This window comes from Chroicocephalus ridibundus, chromosome 1, assembly GCF_963924245.1.
Source record: "Chroicocephalus ridibundus chromosome 1, bChrRid1.1, whole genome shotgun sequence".
In the NCBI taxonomy this organism is placed as follows: Eukaryota; Metazoa; Chordata; class Aves; order Charadriiformes; family Laridae; genus Chroicocephalus; species Chroicocephalus ridibundus.
The window spans coordinates 137388799-137406308 of NC_086284.1; the positions used below are offsets into that span (position 1 = coordinate 137388799).

General features: G+C 40.7%; 1 protein-coding gene and 1 long non-coding RNA gene across 12 annotated transcripts in view; both read left to right on the plus strand.

Annotated features, from left to right (window-relative positions):
* Positions 1-5154, plus strand: part of LOC134524887 (uncharacterized) — a 30033-nt gene extending 24879 nt beyond the window's left edge. The window contains exons 3-5 of one of the 4 annotated variants that reach the window (XR_010073623.1): positions 483-1148; positions 1284-1792; positions 3510-5154. This is a non-coding gene — a long non-coding RNA (uncharacterized LOC134524887). Of the gene's footprint in view, positions 1-482; positions 1149-1283 lie in introns of all 4 variants that reach the window. The other 3 variants (XR_010073626.1, XR_010073622.1, XR_010073620.1) reach the window with 3 other exon arrangements.
* Positions 5155-8422: 3268 nt separating this feature from the next.
* PPARA (peroxisome proliferator activated receptor alpha) overlaps positions 8423-17510 on the plus strand; it is a 44233-nt gene continuing 35145 nt past the window's right edge. For 2 of the 8 annotated variants that reach the window (XM_063355222.1, XM_063355212.1), the window contains exons 1-4: positions 8429-8735; positions 8972-9169; positions 11593-11714; positions 15896-15988. The gene's annotated coding sequence lies outside the window, so the exon portion shown is untranslated. Of the gene's footprint in view, positions 8736-8971; positions 9170-11589; positions 11715-15895; positions 15989-17510 lie in introns of all 8 variants that reach the window. The other 6 variants (XM_063355204.1, XM_063355249.1, XM_063355238.1 and 3 more) reach the window with 6 other exon arrangements.

Sequence of the window (17510 nt, forward strand, 5' to 3'; positions counted from 1 at the left end):
TTGTCTGCCAGTTTCTAGAGACAATTGTACCTCAAGCCATAAACAGGAGGCAAAAAGGGAGAAAGGAAGAGAACTATATTAATATATGCAAAAGCTAATGACAATTTTAAAAAATGGGGGAAGTCCTTTAAAATAACTCAGTTAAAAACTAAACATCTGCTGACACTGGTATGCAGAAAAGCAGACTTCAAAGGCCTGCTGCTTATAGAAGTCCTTGCTGTTGCTTTTTTTAAACCATATATCCAGATTTTTATTCTGGCTTTTGCTGCATTTGGAGTGAGTGAAATGATCTGAGAAAAAAAGGTTTCTTTGTGTATTTTTTTTTAACTGGCAAGACATTAGCTCAGGGATTATTACGAGAAAAAAAACAAAACAAACCTGTTCGGAAAATACACTGAATATTGTAAATATTATAGGAAAGCTTTGGAAAACATGCTGGATTTGCATCCAGCTTTGAATGCAACAATTTTTATTTCTTGCAGGTTCAGTATCGAATTATTTCCATGAGGTTTCCAGAAGTGAATGGAGCATTTCAGGCACGGTTTCACTAAAGACAGACAGGTCTAGCTGCACACAGGTCTGTCATGTGCAATTTTGTTTACTTCTGTCTGTTTGCTAACCTCCAACTTCAGTGAGTCACGGTATTTTTACTACCATGCTATCCATTCCATAGGCTTTAACACACCCCTCCACTTAATTATTAACAAGGTCCAAAGGTATCCACCCCTCTCCCACACAGATCTTCCAGCTAAACACAGCTCCGAAACCTCTTCTTATTTAAAATTGTTCTTGACGGTTTGGATAAATACAGTGTTAGTAGTTGATGCTTTCGTGTTACTGAAATGACGTCCTTCCCCAGTTCTCCAAGCTCAGAAGGCTTTCAATGTTGCGGCTCCTGCTGCTGCTTACATTCCTCGTGTCCAAACAACCGGGACTTGCCCGTGCTCCAGTCCTACAGACATCTTCTGGCTTTGCTCCTCATGATCCAGTTGAAAATCACCTCCTTTTCCAGGATTCCTTATAGCCGCCTTCTAACTAAAATAAGCCCTTTGCTCTCTTCCCTTATCCCTCAGATCACCTGCTACAGTCATCTTCTCTGTTTCTTCGGTCAGGCTTGACTGTGGTTTGATGCCGGCCTGATTTCAGAGGTAACGCAGATGGAAGCAATTCAGCCTGTGCGCCTTCATCACAGCACGCCACCTCTCCAGGACGTGGAGGGTGTGCTGTGAATTAGATCAGGAAATCATTTTTATTTCCTGCTGCTCTTTTTTATTATTTTGCAGTGGAATAGGTCCCCTGATCTGGTTCACAGCACAGCCCTGCAAAGAGATGGAGTTGGGAAAACTGAGGAGTGGTGCAGTATTGTGTGAGGACAAAAAAGGTGGAACCGGATGTTGGGATGTTTCTGAGGCCACAGGATCAGAAAACTGTTGCTTTTCAGCCACCAACCTGAGATGAGCCTTCCCTCAATTTATAGCAAGTAACAAGGTAGTTAATATGTCTTATAGCATAGTAAATCTGCACGTTTTCAAATCTCATTTCACATTCTTCTTCTGTTTACTTTCTGTGTTATTTAATGTCCTGTTTGCAAATTATTTTATCAAACACTTTAAACAATTTTAAAAGTACAGTCTTGCTTTTAAAAAAAATCTATCTAGGACGTAGTTACGAGCAGTTCCTATTCATGCAGCAAAGCTGACCAGTGTAAAGAAGAGTGAGAAATACTTGAACGAGAACACGGACAGTCAAAGCATGAAGGAAAAACTGATACCTGCAAAGGACCAGCCCAACTGTACGTGTGTTGCTTTTGTTTGAAAATCTGACTTGTAGATATGCAATGGTTGGGCAAAGAGCCCAGAAATGAAATACATGATTGTTCTTCATACAAGGCAATTCTAGCATGTGCTCAGTATATCGATTGTGAATGCTGGAAAAGACTGGGTGTAGCACAGTGAGTGTTAGTCATGGCCTGGAAGCGGGGTAGGAAAACAATTTAAGCTGAATAGTTACTCAGCTAATTGCTTTGAGTAAGCCTCAGATTTACACGCCCTAGAACCCAAACTCAGAATTGTTACTTGATAGTATGAGACAAATACCCTTTCTCCAGGGGAGGAAAAAGAATCTTAGGGGCTTTCTAAAACTGCATTTGCAGTAGTACAAGCGAACAGGAAAAAAAACTGCTCACATTAAGGCTCTGGGAGGACTGCAGAAGTGTCATTAGATGAGCTCTAGAAAATGCACTGGAGTGGATACAAAGTACCAGAGCTACCAGGTGGGTATCCTACCTGCTCACCGTGTGCTACCACTCTGAAAGCAGCACACAACCTGTACTTTCCCTTTAAATGCCTCAGGGAAAAAAAAAAAAAAATCCACAAGACAAAACAGTTTAGCTTTAAACTCACCTTCAAAAGCCACCGGACTTTGCACCAAAACAAATATACATGCACGTGATTCACACTGACTCTCCTTGAATAACACAACTTTTAAAATCACCGCATCTGCTTGCTAAATAAACGTGCTCACACCTTTGGTGCATGAAGAACTTGGTCTGAAGTGTAGATACTTAGTATGGAGGCAAAAATAAGTTCCAACTTGGACTGAATTATTTATAAAGAGATTGGATCACGGCAAGCTGACATTTACATTGTAATTCCTTCTTGAAATCTGCATCAAACATGAGCAAAGGTGCAGAAACTACTGAAGCTTAGACTAAGGCTACATCTGAAGCCAGACAAGAATAAATAAGTATTGATTGAAGTACGCTGGGAGAATTTACCAGTTACAGCGTAAACTAATCTAGGCACGCAAGGGAGAACATACGTGCTGCAGAAGTATATAGGTGGACACATTTTGAAGAAAACCAAGCAGAAGGTGCTAATAATTGCATTAAGAAACATATTCCACCATACATTCTTTCTTGCTTTTTTGTTCCAGTATGTTTTGCTAATATACAAACTCTTCAGGGAAAGGGCAGATTTTCTGCATGATTGTTAAAGGACAGTAGGGAGAGCACAGGGTATTACAGAAAAGAAGGGCTGGGAATTGGAAGCAGCTGTCAGAGAGGGGTATGGAGCCGATGTAAATAATAAAGAGGCTTGAGAGGGACAGTAAAAGATAGCTTTAGCTGTAGAGGGGGAAGAATGGAGGCCAGAAAAGATGTTGCAATAGTCAACTAATGAGTAAAATATGAATCACAGTTACAGTGGCGATGACAGGGAGAGATTTTAAAGATGTCGCCCAGGAAGAGAATCTCAGTGAGACAGATAAAACACCGAATGTGAAACTGAGATTGGGGAAAAAGGGGCAACAAAGACTTCATTTAGCCAACAGAGCAGAAGTAGGAAGAAGTGAGAAGCCTGGATAGGGCAAGAAACTCTTTCTTTGAAACAGGAAATATTCCAAGAGTATTCAGTAGAAATACTATTTCAATAGAAATACAGGGATCTATAAATTAAAATGCATTGATTAAATTAAGAATTAATTAAATTAAGATTACATCTATTTCCAAGGATAATCGGAAAAAAACTTACATGTGGGAGGAAACTGCTACCCCTTCAGCGACACATCATGGCAAGTACCACGTGCATCAAAGGAAGGGGCAAAAAAGCCCAGTAACAGAACAATAAAACTTCTCCCTAGATCAAGACACTGAGCAGTGAATTGTTTCCTAAAATTGTGTAATTTTATTATACTAAATCTAAGTGATGTATTAGTGGTCCTCAGAGACAATAAAACCATAAATAAATCTGCTAAATCCTGCCGTATCTGGTAATACAGTGTCCAGTACAAAAAGAAATGTATAAACATGGAACCTTACACTTGAGGAGGAAACAATTCAGATGAGAAGGTAGGGGGGGATCTGGAAAAGAACAGCACAGTTGAGTTTTAAGAAGAACTGCTTATTCCCATAAACTGTTTTCAAGTTGGTATCTTCCCCTGTGGTTTCTTCACATCCTGCAGAAGGCTCAAGCGTGGGCTTCCCTTCAGGAAAATCTTGGGGGGGTACTGTTTTCCCCCTCTCTTTAAGGTCACCCTTAATGTGTGCATCCTGCATTCCTGTAAGAAAGGTGCTTGCTCACTGCTAATAGTTTTTCTTTAAAGAAGAACGTTTTTTATTAAAACGGAGAAATGAAACAGACTGAAATTAATAACAAGGGGGAGGGAGAGAATTTTCACATTAAAAAAATGCTAATTCAACAATTGCTGCCAATAATGTAGCTATCCATAGTGATGATGACAGCACCGGCATAAAAAGAATATGAGTTACTAGAAAAATTGTAAACATTTTAGGCTAAGAAGGGTTAATTGATAAGTTTAAAGCACCATCACCTGACATGCAACTGTTCTTAGTCTTTTTGACACAGGAAGAGACAAATGGACATGTGGAATGTTTGATCTTGACACTCTGACAAAAAATGAATTATTTCACTCCTAAGTAAAGAGTAATGAGCAAAGTCACTTTCAAATATGGATATACACGATGATCTGAATAACCGAGTCCATACCTTACATTGATGGGATGGCATGGTAAACATCTCTAACAAAAATGAAATGTAAGTAAGAACTTTAATCACTAATTTTGTTGGGAAATAAAATCTCAGACTAGATTTAAAAAAAAACCAATACCCAAAGTCTAAATAGTTTTTTGGAACATTAGACTTGTGTGAACCTGTAACTTGCATCCTGGTTCCATCCAAGACTTGTCATATTAAAATGAGGCAGATGAGCCTCATATGATTTATTTTAAAATGTTTTATCACCTTTAGTCTTAGAGCTTTGTTCTAATCCGGCAGAGACGTGCATCTGAAAACAACCAACCCTCAAAACCAACCTGCCCTAAAACCAACAACACAGCAAAGTAGCACAGACGTTTCTGTAACAAGACTGCTATGCTGGGACAAAGCTTCATAATGAAAGGTCAGAACAGATAAATCTCACAGGTCCCCTCTGCTTCACCAATTTGCTTGGTTGTTGGTTGTTTTTTTTTAAGGGGCTTGATCTGATGAGAGAGAACTGCACTTTTAATAATAATTTGCATAGTGTGTATGCATGTAACCCACGTATTAACTTAAATAAATCAGATGTAGTCATGTCTTGTTCATTATCACATGGGACTTTTGTCTTTGATTTATTTTGACCGAGCACAAATGGGCAGGATTCAGCATGCACAAAATTATGCACAAAGTCTTTAATTACACTTGGCTAGTTTTCTATACTTCTTTTAGTGACCTCTGTTTAGAAAGCTTCTTGTCTTGTGACAGTCCAGCCACTTCTATTCTTTTAAGAAGAGTAATTCAATAATATTAAAATGATTTTCATTTAGTACACGTTAGTTCAGTAAAACTTAAGTAGTCACACAAAAAGAAACAGAAACATACGTATGCTATTTCAGCTTATAAAAAGCTGGTTACAATGCTTTGTCTCTGTAGTTTCCATTCAAATAAATACCTAAATGGGAAGGCTCTATTTTACTTATTGTATCGACTTTGTCAGGAAAGTCTTTCATGATGACCCAGTAAAAACAAGGCACACTGTCTGTTAAAATCTCTGTCATCAGATCAGCAAGAGAAACCACATATTTGAGCAAATATTTGAGCATGGGGTCAGCCCACTTCCTGCGTTTTACCCGTAGCTAGAGGAGGTGGCGAATGCGCTGCCAATTTTTGCTGGTATAGTCCGTTTCCCAAACTTCGGAATCAGTCTGTGCTGACTTGGACCTGCTTATCTGCTTCCACAGAATTGTCACGAGACTCTCTGCATCTGGCCTTTAAATAAATGGAAAGGTGTTTTTGTTTCACAAATGAAAATATTTTGTGACAGAAATGCTATGCTTGACCGTGGAGACCTCTGACAAAGCCAGCTGGCTACTGGAAAGATGGAAAATCAATGACTGCACAAGTCTGGCTGCTTGTTTCACAACTGTTGAGCTGTTAGGCAATAGTAATGGGTTATTGCATATTAATAGAATATAACACTAATTAAAGCTTATTCCAGCTTAAAGCCTAGTAAATAATCTAATTTCTGCTTTCTAAAAGCTTGCATATTAAAATAGCTAATGAATGTTTATGATATTTACTATGTTATTAAGATTTGAACTGAGATACAAATTTACGCAATCCAGTCAGTAATCTACACTTAAAAAGTGCTTTCAGTCAAAAAGAATCAGTACGGTCTCCTGGGTAAATATTTTGAATGTGGGATACATTCTCCCCCTTGACTACTGATGCTTTCTGCAACACCAGCCATTTTTATGTATGCAACTTCTTTAGAAGAGAGCACTTCCAAAATAGGGATTAAGAGAGCTCTTCTCAGTGTCTGGGGTAACACGGTCCTCTTAGCTGACCACACTGTAGATGGAGGTTGCTAAGAGTTTGGTTGTCAGCAAGTGTGGGATAGGAAACCCACAGCTCATAAACAGGAAACAGCCCACAACTCATTTTAAATGCCAATAAATACTTTGTGTTTTTACTGCCTTTGGGACAGCGTTCGTGTGTGAGCCAGTACAAGATGCGTGAAACACCTATTTGCCCCTCAGAAAAGCGAGCTGAGCTCAACAGCTAGGATAAAGCCTAGACGGCCAGGCATGCCTCTCACTGGCAACAGCAAAGCCCTGATGTGGTGAATTCCTTAAAATGTGTATATTCCCAAGGCAAATGGCGGCAATCATACCAAGATCTTACTTTTTGAGAACTGTACTGCAGCGCTTGTGCAATGTCACCTCAGGGACCAGCAGTACAACTACGCATGCAAACAGACCTCCTAAATCTAGTCTGCAAGTTCAGTAGGGAAACCCAAATACAAGAGTCTTCTCTCTCCACAGCTTCCTTGACAAGCAAGAGGGGAAAGTTTTAAAAGCCGATCAGACACCCAAAGAAAACCAATATATATTTCTAACTGCACAGAAGCTTATTCAGTTTGTGTGTATTTTCAGGAGGGAAAAAAAGAAAGAAAGAAAGAAAACCAAACCAAATTAAAAGCTCATCTGCTCAGATAACATCTTTTATGGAAATAGTCCCTTATCCTTGTTATTAGCTGAGCTCTGCTACACACAGGCTGTGGGCAAATATGTAGGTGTTAAAACTGGGAATTAACTTTCTAAATCAACTGATTCTTGTGGCATTGGATGCTGGCCTAGTTTGGGACAGACCTCGGAGCAGCACTACCTATTGAGAAGTTGGGCTGTGAACAGAACCGGCTTGAAATCATCTGAAAAAGCCTTAAATTAGTGTAAACGTGAGAGCTTTTGCTAGCTTCTGTTTTCTGCTCTTAATACTACCTTTTATTGGTTCACATTGAGGCATGCTTTCTGGTGGTTTTTCAGCTTCTACTGTTTCTGTTGCTCCTGAATGGAGTGGTCTGGTGTCCATGTCCATGTGCTTAACCCAAATTTATGAGAAATGTATGGAATTAAATATGGTGCTTGCTGCAGTACGGGCCAAGCCTCCAGGGCAGCACTCTCCTTGCTTCCCTTCTGGGACTGTGTGTCTGTCTTCTGAACTGCCACAAACTATATTTCCATTGCGTAAAAATAAGCAGAAGCTGCACATGTGTTTGCACTTGGTACCTGTAAAATAACATCTGAAATAGGTCATGGTGGTTTCTCTTCCTGGCACACATGTTATTGACTACTCAGGTCAGTAATAAAGTGTGTTGGGGTTCCCCCCCTAAATGGAGGGAGAACATGAAAGTGAAAATGGAATTATATTATTTAAAAAAGCTAGTGATTATTTTTTTTTGTACAGTGATGACCACAATCATGAGGATCATCAAGAAATGTAATACAGATGGGCAGTCAAAGAGCAGAAATCGAGTTGTGGGGGGAGCTTTTAAAACAGCTCTATTTATGTTCTGGTTACCTTTCCGAGATTTAAGGGCCTCAGGAAGCCAGTCTGTTACGCAGCCCTGTTTGGGGGTTTGCTGGGTTTTAATTCAGGATTTGGGGCTTTACTTTGTAGACGCGGCCCGCGATAACTTTCTTTAACACCACAAAGCTCTTCTTATAGCCGGCCGCACTCAAGGAGACAGACGCCCCTCCACCACGGTGCACAGGGGTACCCGCACCTCCCCTCAGGGCCGGGGTCCCAGCCTCTCCCGGCCCGCAGACCCCACCACCCACGACCCGGGCGGCTCCGAAAAGGCGAAGGCAGACTTTGCCCGCCCCCGGCAGCCGGCCGGGCCCGTCCCTCCGCCCGCCGGTGCTTTATTCGCCCTTGACGGAAAGTCTCGAAGCCCCAAATCTCGCGCCCCCGCCTCCCCAGCCGCCGGCCCCGGCCGTTAAACCGCCGGTGCGCGCGGAGGGACCGGGGGGGGGGGTGGGGGGGAAGGGGGATGAGGAGCGGAGGGAGGGAGGGAGGGAGGGAGGAAGGAGGAGAAGGAGGAGGGTCTCTCCTCGCCCAGCCAATCGTGAGCGGCCATTGCGGGAGGTGTGTGCCCCGACCTCACTTCCGGTACCTGTCACCCTGCCGCCCAGAGTCAGTCAGGCGCAGGATCGGGGTATTGCCGCCCTCCTCCTCCTCCTCAGCCTCCTTCTCCTCCTCCTCCGGCCCCTCGCCCATCCCCGCTCCGCCGGGCTGGCAGCGCTGGCCGGCCGGCTGCCTCCGCCGCTGCTGACGTCCCGGGCTGGTGGCGGTTGGCAGGCGTTGTGTGGCGCCCGTGTGCCCAGAGCCGGGGCGCCCCGACGGTGGATCACGGCCGGGGACGCGGCGGTGCTGGCCCTGCCCGGCCCGGCCCTGCCGGTATTACCTCAGGGGCGCCCCCCCCGCCACCGCCCCCTGCGGTGCGAGGCTGCCTTGTATCCCGGCCGTAGGCGGGGGAAAACGGGGAGGGGGCGGAGGCGGTAGGAGCGCGGCCGGGTGACGCCCCCGCCTCGCTAACACGGCGGCGGTTTTGCTAATGAGCTGTCCTTTCTTCTCCTCCCCTTCGCTTCTCTTTTTATTTATTTATTTATCTGCCTCGTCACTGCGTTTTGAAGCCCTCGGCGAAACTCCGGCGGTGGCAAAGGCGAGGAGGAGTTAGCTGGCCAGGGGAGATGCTTTAGTTGTTCCTGCTGCTGGGCTCGGGCTTGGCGCCGGCTGCCCGCCGTGAGGGGACCGCGGTGAGCGGTAGCCCCGGGGTCCGAGGGGCTAAAGGACGAGCAAGAGCCGGCCCCGGCGGAGGCTGGCGTTTGTAGGTAAAGAGCTATCTTATCTTGGAAACTTTGTGGGGAGACTTCAGGGTGCTGGGGGTGGGGGGAGGGGGTGTGGGAAACAGAGGAGAAGACAATGTCCTGTCATGTAAGGTGGTGTTTTGCGACTGTCATGTCTCTTAAATCCAGCACGTTTGAATTTTCCTTAGCCTGGTTTGAGAAACGAACTTGGGCACTAGGCAGAAAATAGGTGCTTGGAGGTTACCTTTATTGGCTAGGCTTGGCCAGGCAGCTTGTGCTTTGACCGGTCGGTTGGTCAGAGTCCCATATCCTTGGAGTGAGGAGTGGGTCACTGGGAGCTTCCCCGTATTTGTTTTTGTAATTTGATGAGAAAACCATGTTCTTGATTCGCCCTACAGGGCTGTCCATTCGCTTGCTGAAAAGCAAGTGAAAAAGATAGCATTCAAAAAGTAATGGAAAGGAGTGCTAAAAGGTATTGCCTTGTATTCATATTAAGATTAGCACAGCCTCACTGACGTGAGTAGCTGTTCCTAAGCTCTCTGATGGATGAAGCATGACTACAGGATTCGTCAAACAGGATTATCTGGAATAATGATGTTTGGCACTTTGGTGGCATTGGATGTCTTAGTAGTACTGCACAAATAAAGGCGTTGCATAAGTTTTGTTGGGAAGGCAAGTTTTAATCAAACTGTACTTGTATTACAGAACATGCACAGACTTTCTTATTGGCATCTAACACTGATTACTGGGTTGAAATTCGCATGGTCATTGCAGGTAGCAAAGCTGATAAACTATAAAAAGTGTTTTCTTTATAAATTTTCAATCACTGACTTAGAATTGAGGCTACCTGGTCTCATGCTGAAACTGACGGCAGTTGTGGTTCATGTGATGTGGTCACAAGTCTACTCAAAGCTAAACCAGTATCATAACCTTTGTTACTTGGCATGAGCTATCAAGCAGCCATTGGCTCTTAGTTACTTTTAGTGGCAACTTTTTGGATTTTTTAGAAGTGCGATGTAGTGTTTCAGAAGGATGAGAGTGTGCACAGACCTTATCAGAGGTTTGAAGAACGGCATAGCCAGCATGCTCCCTTTCTTTTCCCATGTTTGGAAGGAACACTTGGCATAGTCCGGAAAAAAGTTCTTATCAATCTGCTGAGGCCTTATACTGACTGTCATCCTCTACAATCAGGTGGCATAGGGAGTTTTGGATACCCATTACAAACCTGTACAGTCTGAAAACCTTGTGGTTTTCTCACTTGCTTTTCCGTAGTTCTTTAATGTCTTCGTTTTCTACTCATACCCCTCAATACTGTAGTCTTCTTAAAGGACATTATGAATTTTAAACCATGGAGAATGGGTTGTATTTCAGTTGTGATTTTTGTATCATTATGCTTTTAATATTTTATGTGTTGAATGTTATAAAAATGTTAGAGAAGATAATGTCCTACAGGAGAGTAGGATACATGGCCTAGGATATTCATCTTATTCTAGAAAATAGACTGTAGTGCTCACTGTTGACCCAAAGTAGTCAAAGAGGGCAATGCAAATTTTCTTCGTTTTTTTAGAAGCAGCTTTTACTTCAGTAAGTAGCACTTTTTTCCTCTTTACTTTGCTTTAGTTTACCTGCTGAGATTTGAGTTCTGAGTTCTGTTTCTAATGCGCATACCATATTTGTTGCAAGGGGGGAAAAAAGAACACCACACTTGTCTTGGAAAATAAATGAAGTTGAATTTGTATTTATTATAAATACAAACATATTTTCTTACAGCATTTTGGAATTTTAATACTTTTATTTTAATCTGACTGCTTTTGCAAAATCTCCCTGAATCTTTAATTTGTTTGGTTTTTAGTTGAGTGGACAGGGGACTCAGTTTAGTCAAACCATTATTTATTTTTATAGCTATGTATGCTTTTTTTTTTGACAATTTTTTTAACAGGCCTTATAAAGCATATAAAAGTAAACTCTCTGCCTTTTGCAAAGACATCTTGTGGGACGTGTGTGTGTGCGCCTTGGAAACTGCAACTACTCTAATAGTTTGTCCACATAAAAACTTGGATGTTTGCAAGAATGCGCTTTATGAGTAAAGTATTTTCCTTTATAACAGATAATTAAAATAGCAGAAGGCTTTCACTGTAGTGGTGTTAGTTTAGTGCTTTTGAATTTTTCTAGTATGAAGAAAAAAGATCAGAATGATACTGCAATATACCAGTCATATACCCTAGTTAGCTAGATGTCAGTGTAGTCCTACTCTAAAACTAGGTGTTGTATTAAAAGCCTCAGTCATTTAAAAAATAATTTTAGCCCAAGTGAAATGACTGGGTTTTTTCTGAAGAAGTATAAAGAAATATTAAAAAGCATTATATTAGATGATACCAATATAAAATTAGAATAATAAGCTTTGGGAAATTTTGTTGACTTTATTTTTGGTTATTTTTTTTAAGTAGGAATGTCAGCAGCTTTGTATTAATGAAGCACCACTTGTTATCATCAATGTGCACAGGAAATGGAAAGGGAACTCATTCTGGAAAAAAACCTGTTTCAGCCTTGCAAGATGCTTCATCAAGTGGTGAGTACATACGTGGACTGGGAGCTATCTTGGTATTGCTTTGAACAACTAAAGAATGAAAAACATTTGAGGTAGAATTTCTGTAAAGAGTGACTAATGTATAGTCAACTGACAAGGAAAGAAATCCGAGCAAGTAGTGCAAACAAATAGTTGATAAATGGAAAGTAGTAGCACGCTCAGGAGAATGAAGTAAAATTTCCTTATTTTCCGGTATTTATTGCTGTATTAGACTTCTGTGTAAAAACTGAATGAAGGTGTTACCCAGTAGAAGTTGAATTCTTAATATTTTAGAAGTTGAGTGCTTAGCATTTCACAGGACCAGGTCTGTAAAATTAAATATTGAACAACTTTTTATGAAGTAGAATGCTGAGTATTGACTGAACGAAAAAGTTCTTGTCTGGTAAGGTTAGGCTCTAAATCATCACTATCCTCAAAATAAAATGAAAATCTCTCAATCTTAAGGAGTGTGATATTTTGCATATTTTAAAAACATTAAATTGATATGAGCAGATTGTTGTGTGACCAGATTGCATGTGGCATTGAGATGTTGCCAAATCTGATTCCACTTCCTCATACCAGTTCTCATAGTTTCTGCTTATGAAACAATATTTATTTATAAGTGTATTGCATGTGTCTTTTAAGTATCTAGGAAGTATAATGTCTGTGTCCAGTGAAGGGCTTCCATGCACAGATTAATACAAACTATAAAATACAATTCATTGGTATTCTGATCCTGATTGAGGCTTGAGTTGTTACATGACTAGTCCGTGTGGCTGTTTGCTGTGTTTTAAAATGCTGTAAGCATAAGCTGTAGAAATTTTTTTTACTTTGGAGATTGAAAGATGAGAACTACCAAACAGGCATAGTTTGTTCTACGGTACAATATTAATCTAAATTTATTGTTTTAAATTCAAGTTGTGTCATGCCTGTGGAAACACTAACAGTATGAGATAGATTTGCAAGCATTTGGCAAGTGACCTATCCCTGTCTAGAAATGCTGATATACTATCATGGTTTTTAAAAACCTTATAAACTAAGAGATGATTCACTTTAATCTTTCCAAATAGTAAAAGAAACTTGTTCATAAGTGTGTCTGCCTTGAGGAACTTGGAGTACTTAGCACCTACTGGAGTCATAAGATTCTTTGGCATTTGATTCCAGCAGGTAGCTGAAATACATGTGACAGTGAGTTGGCCCAATATTTTTGTATTTCATATTTTGTTCTCTCATTAGTCCAATTTCAGCTTGTTGATAGTATGTAAAAGAAAACGAGGGCTGCTGTTCGGTGTGCAAATTAACTGCTGGTTGAGTAACTTCTTACTCATCTATGAGTCTACAATATCCTGGAGCTGCGAGCATTTATTGTTGTGAATAGTTTAGTTTGAAGTATTTTGCATGGAAAAATGATACCACAGTCTTTCCTAATGTTATAGAGATTTAACAAAAACATGGATCACTTTAAACTATTCTACAGCCTACGATTAGGGTTTGGAGGCAGGGCTTACTGTCTTGTGGTAAGTATCAATGCATCCAGCACAGTTAGGCTGTCTGAATAGGTTCTGTTATCTGCATATAGGCTTGTATTGCCATTAATTTTTTGTTACACCAATAAGAGTGTTGCATGCCTGTTTTGTTTTGTTTTAAATAACTATTTACTGGAAATTATTGATATAACAATTCACAGAAGAAAACACTGAATTTAAACCAGAATGTGAATGTTCAGGTGGTAAGAAGAACTTCTGTCTATTTGCAAAATCGATTTGAAAGTGAAGACTTGAATGACGGTTGACATTTCCTAGCCTCCTGTTAGTGTTACTGCTTCAGCCAGAATGTTATAAAGTACATGGCATTGAAGGCATGATGCAGGCTCCTAGTAAACAAAACAAAACATTCTTGCATCTTTATTCAACATGTATGGAAAACCTTCCCTGGAGTAGGAAGGCTGAAAAATATAATGCAGAACCATTTGGATATGAGGGGGAGGAAGAAGGAGAAGGTGGGTGTTGTGTCAAGAGACTGCTTTGGAGTCTTCTGGATTTATTAGCAGGCAGTGCTTCATGGCATTCTTTATAATAGGGCTGATGAATGCACCATTACAATGGTTGATGAGTTCATCCACTCTGAAGTTAAAATAAAATAAAATTAATTGCCTGCAGGTCGTAGTGAATACTGTTGTCTTGTTGGCAATATTCAGGGGAAGATTACAATAACTATAAGTTGCCAGCATTGAAATTATGTTTCTAAGAGAGGCTAGAACTAGATTCTTGATGAAGGTTATGAGTCCTAAGAATAATTTCAAAAACTAGCCAATGCAGGTATGCACGGAATATTGGACACTGAAGTTTACTTAGCAAAGTTGAAAATGGATAAGTGTGTTTTTTCAAAGCTTTTTTCGTAGTCTGTAGGTAAACATTCAGTTTGGAGTAAGTGTGCTGCATTGTGAGGGGTTTTGAGTATTTTTTTTTGGTACTGTAAGATGCTATATGGATGCAGTTTCACTGTAAGACAGCTTTGTAAACAGGAGAATGTTCTGTCTGGTAGTTTCTGACCAGTTGATTGTTGGAAATTTTGCTCTGTGAGTGTAAGGTAGACTTACATTGTTATGCTATATATATGTGAAATTTAAAAATGGTGTAATGTGTTTATTCACATTCCACATAGCTGTCCACAGAGAAGAGCACATGAGAAATTTGAATTGTTTTTTTACCTCTGAAATGAATTTATTTTTTTATATATATATAAAAAATAAAATTTATTTATTCTTATCCACCTCAGGACAAAAGACTGCTGTGTGCATTTAAGCAGGCCAGTCTGATTAGAAGCAAAGCAGGTAGCAGCTTTAGTGTATATGTAACTAGGAGAAAAGCAGCACAGTATCCCACTTTTGAAAAAAGCAGCAGCTGTACATTTTGTGTACTGTACTTCCATAGACATGTAACTGTACATAAATAGGCCAATATTTTCAAGCAGCTCCCAAATCTTCAACTTAAATGTATGTTTTGGGCACCTGATTTTCAGCATACTGAGCTGTCACAATTCTAACCAAATTTACAAGGAGTTGCATTTTCTCAAGATTACAAATCCTGTGGAAATGTAATAGTGATTATCCTTCCAGAATATGGAATTGTTCAGTTTGCAGCTGTCATTCATTTTATTTTCTTCTATGTGGTATGTGTGTGTATATAAATGAATGAACGCATAAATATGAAAAAAAAAAAAGAATAGGATGTCCTTTCTCTGTGTTGTTCTTGGTGGCCCTGCAAATATGAAGCTTACAGCAAGAGGTGTGGTTACACAGCACGGCCTGATATGATCTAGCAACTGTTCTTAAAGATCAGTCAGGCTCCCTCTTCATGCTTCTTTCCTTTGCTGCCATCCCTGTGTTCCTAGCTTTCCTTTTTGCTGCCCCTTAGTTGAGTCTATTCAGCTATCTCGAGCAATGTTTTTCCTGTGTTACATTTCTACTGGCTTAATGAGCTGAATTGCTTCACTGAGGCTGTGCCTACACTAGGGAATAAAATATGCCAGGGACTGTTCTCTGGACCCAGAACAAAGCGGCAAGATTGCACACACCTAACAGTCTTTTTCCCAAAACAGCACGATTGCATCCAAACTACCAGTGGAGAGCAGTTTGCCACTCTGTGTTTGCTGTCCCCTTAACCGTGCCTGCCCGTTTGCCTGGGAGAGTGCCAGGTTGATATGGGCCAAAATGGTGTCAGAGAGGATGCTAACAGCGTGGCTCGAGTTGTGCGCTGGCCCTGGTTTATTTACTATTATAGATGTGGCCAGAGAGGTCAGGCAAGTGCGAGAGCCAGCATAGGCGGGATGGAGTGCTGTGGCTGGAAATGAAGAAGGGAGCGGGAAGGTGCAGGGCTGACAATGTCAGGGAGTTATGGAAGGGATATCCTTTTGATGTCAGGGAGCTATTACATTACTTAAGCTGGCTTGTCTAACTGTACCCTTAACATAACTTTATTTTGCAACCAACAGCTTCACTTTGGCTCTGCAGAGGGCTGTGAGTTCAGTGTCCCTATAAATGCTTTTTGAAAGTTGGATTCAGTCAGCTAGAATGCCTTACAAAGCGAATTAAAATGGTATATGAAAGTACATCTATGACTTCTTAGGCAGGTTTTCTTATCCCAGCTGTTTCATTGGACTGTTCTTTTTCTTCCACCTTTCAGATCCTTCCTTAGTTAAAACAAGTGGGGAGGAGAAGTGGGGTGACAAGCAGGAAAGAAAGGTGATGCTGTTGTTAATACAGGGCTGTTAACCTGGTAAGTAGATGCCCTTCATGTCATATGAAGTATGAGTAGCGAGCTTAGATGTTAGGAAAATAATTGGTTGCATTTTGACGTTTTTTGATTGTGCAGGAGTGTGAGGCTTGTGATCTCTATACTGTAGCGAGTGACCTGATTTAGAACTGTGAAGTCATGTGTCCCAAGTTTATCCTCTATCTGACATGTCAGTAGCTTGAAAGTACAAGTACTTGATGTCCGTTTGCCAAAAAATGTAGATTCATTGCATTCATACCTGTTGCCAAGACTCCTGTCAGCAATGCTAATTCAGTGTAAACTTTGTGTGATACATTTATCACAAAGGAAAACTTTTTAAGCTAAGAATTTTTAAAATGCCAGAACAAAACTGAAGGCCTTTTCTTAACAAAAAACCCAACAACAACAAAAAGTGAAAGAATTTTGTTTCGCATTCCACTCTGGGTATTCTGAGTTGTGGCATGCCATTAAATCAAAGTTTGTTTATTTTTAGCAGTTTTTATTTATTTATTTAAATGTAATAGCTGAGCAACAAGAGCCTGTAAAAATACTTTGAAGGAATGAGTAAAGTTGTAATACACTGAAGAGTATGTAAACTACACAACTCCAGGTGCTGTTTATAGAAGACATCAGGTTTTGTCTACTGGTAGAAGAGTATGAAAGCTAGCCCACTGGGATTATTCAATTAATTTTCAAAAAGACATTTGCAAGCAGAAGGGGCCTAAATCTGTAATGTTGTGTCTGAGGGTCATTCTCTTTTATAGGATATAAATCCTTCTGTTAAGCTGAATTTAGGCTATCAAATATGTCTTGTTATTGTGTCTGAGCAAGGGAATAAAGTTTATCAGTGAAATAAAAGCACTGAAAATACACAGTGATGGTGTTCTGTGCTAAGAAGGCAAATTCAGGCTTCTTGAATCTCTTCCAGAAACAGATGTAAATTCCACTGTAGCTTTTCAAATAGTGAATAATCATGGTCTGTTATGTTTGGTGATGAATCATGCAAGGGGTTGCAGATGGTGAGAAGAGTGCAGCTGTGCAGATACTAGAGGGGTGGAGACAGAAGACTAGAGGACCCGAGGGGATGAAGGAGGTGATTTGAGGATGGGTTGACACAGCTTATGAAAGAGAGGGGTGAGACAGCTGAAAGAGTATTGAAGCTGAGTGTGCCAGGGTAAAGCCAAAACAGAAACCTGAGATTTGGGGATGGCAAGAGGGGTGGAGACTGAAAAAGAGGTATACTTGAGGCAGGAAGATATTTGTTGTTGATCTTTGAAGCAAATGTTGCAGCATCAGGTGCCAAAATAACTGGACTTTTGTCCCAAGCCAAAACAAAAAGGAGACTGAGCTTAGATGTGGAAGTTTAAGTTGTAAATAAAAAGAGAAAACTAAGAGGCTGTGTGTTGCTTTTAAAGGAATGCTGGTCATAAGCAAGTGAGCTATTGTAGTAACTGATCCAAATGCAAAGTTGTATTTTTATTTTTTTTATTTCAATTGGTCTGAGCAGAACCTGTGTAATGAGATT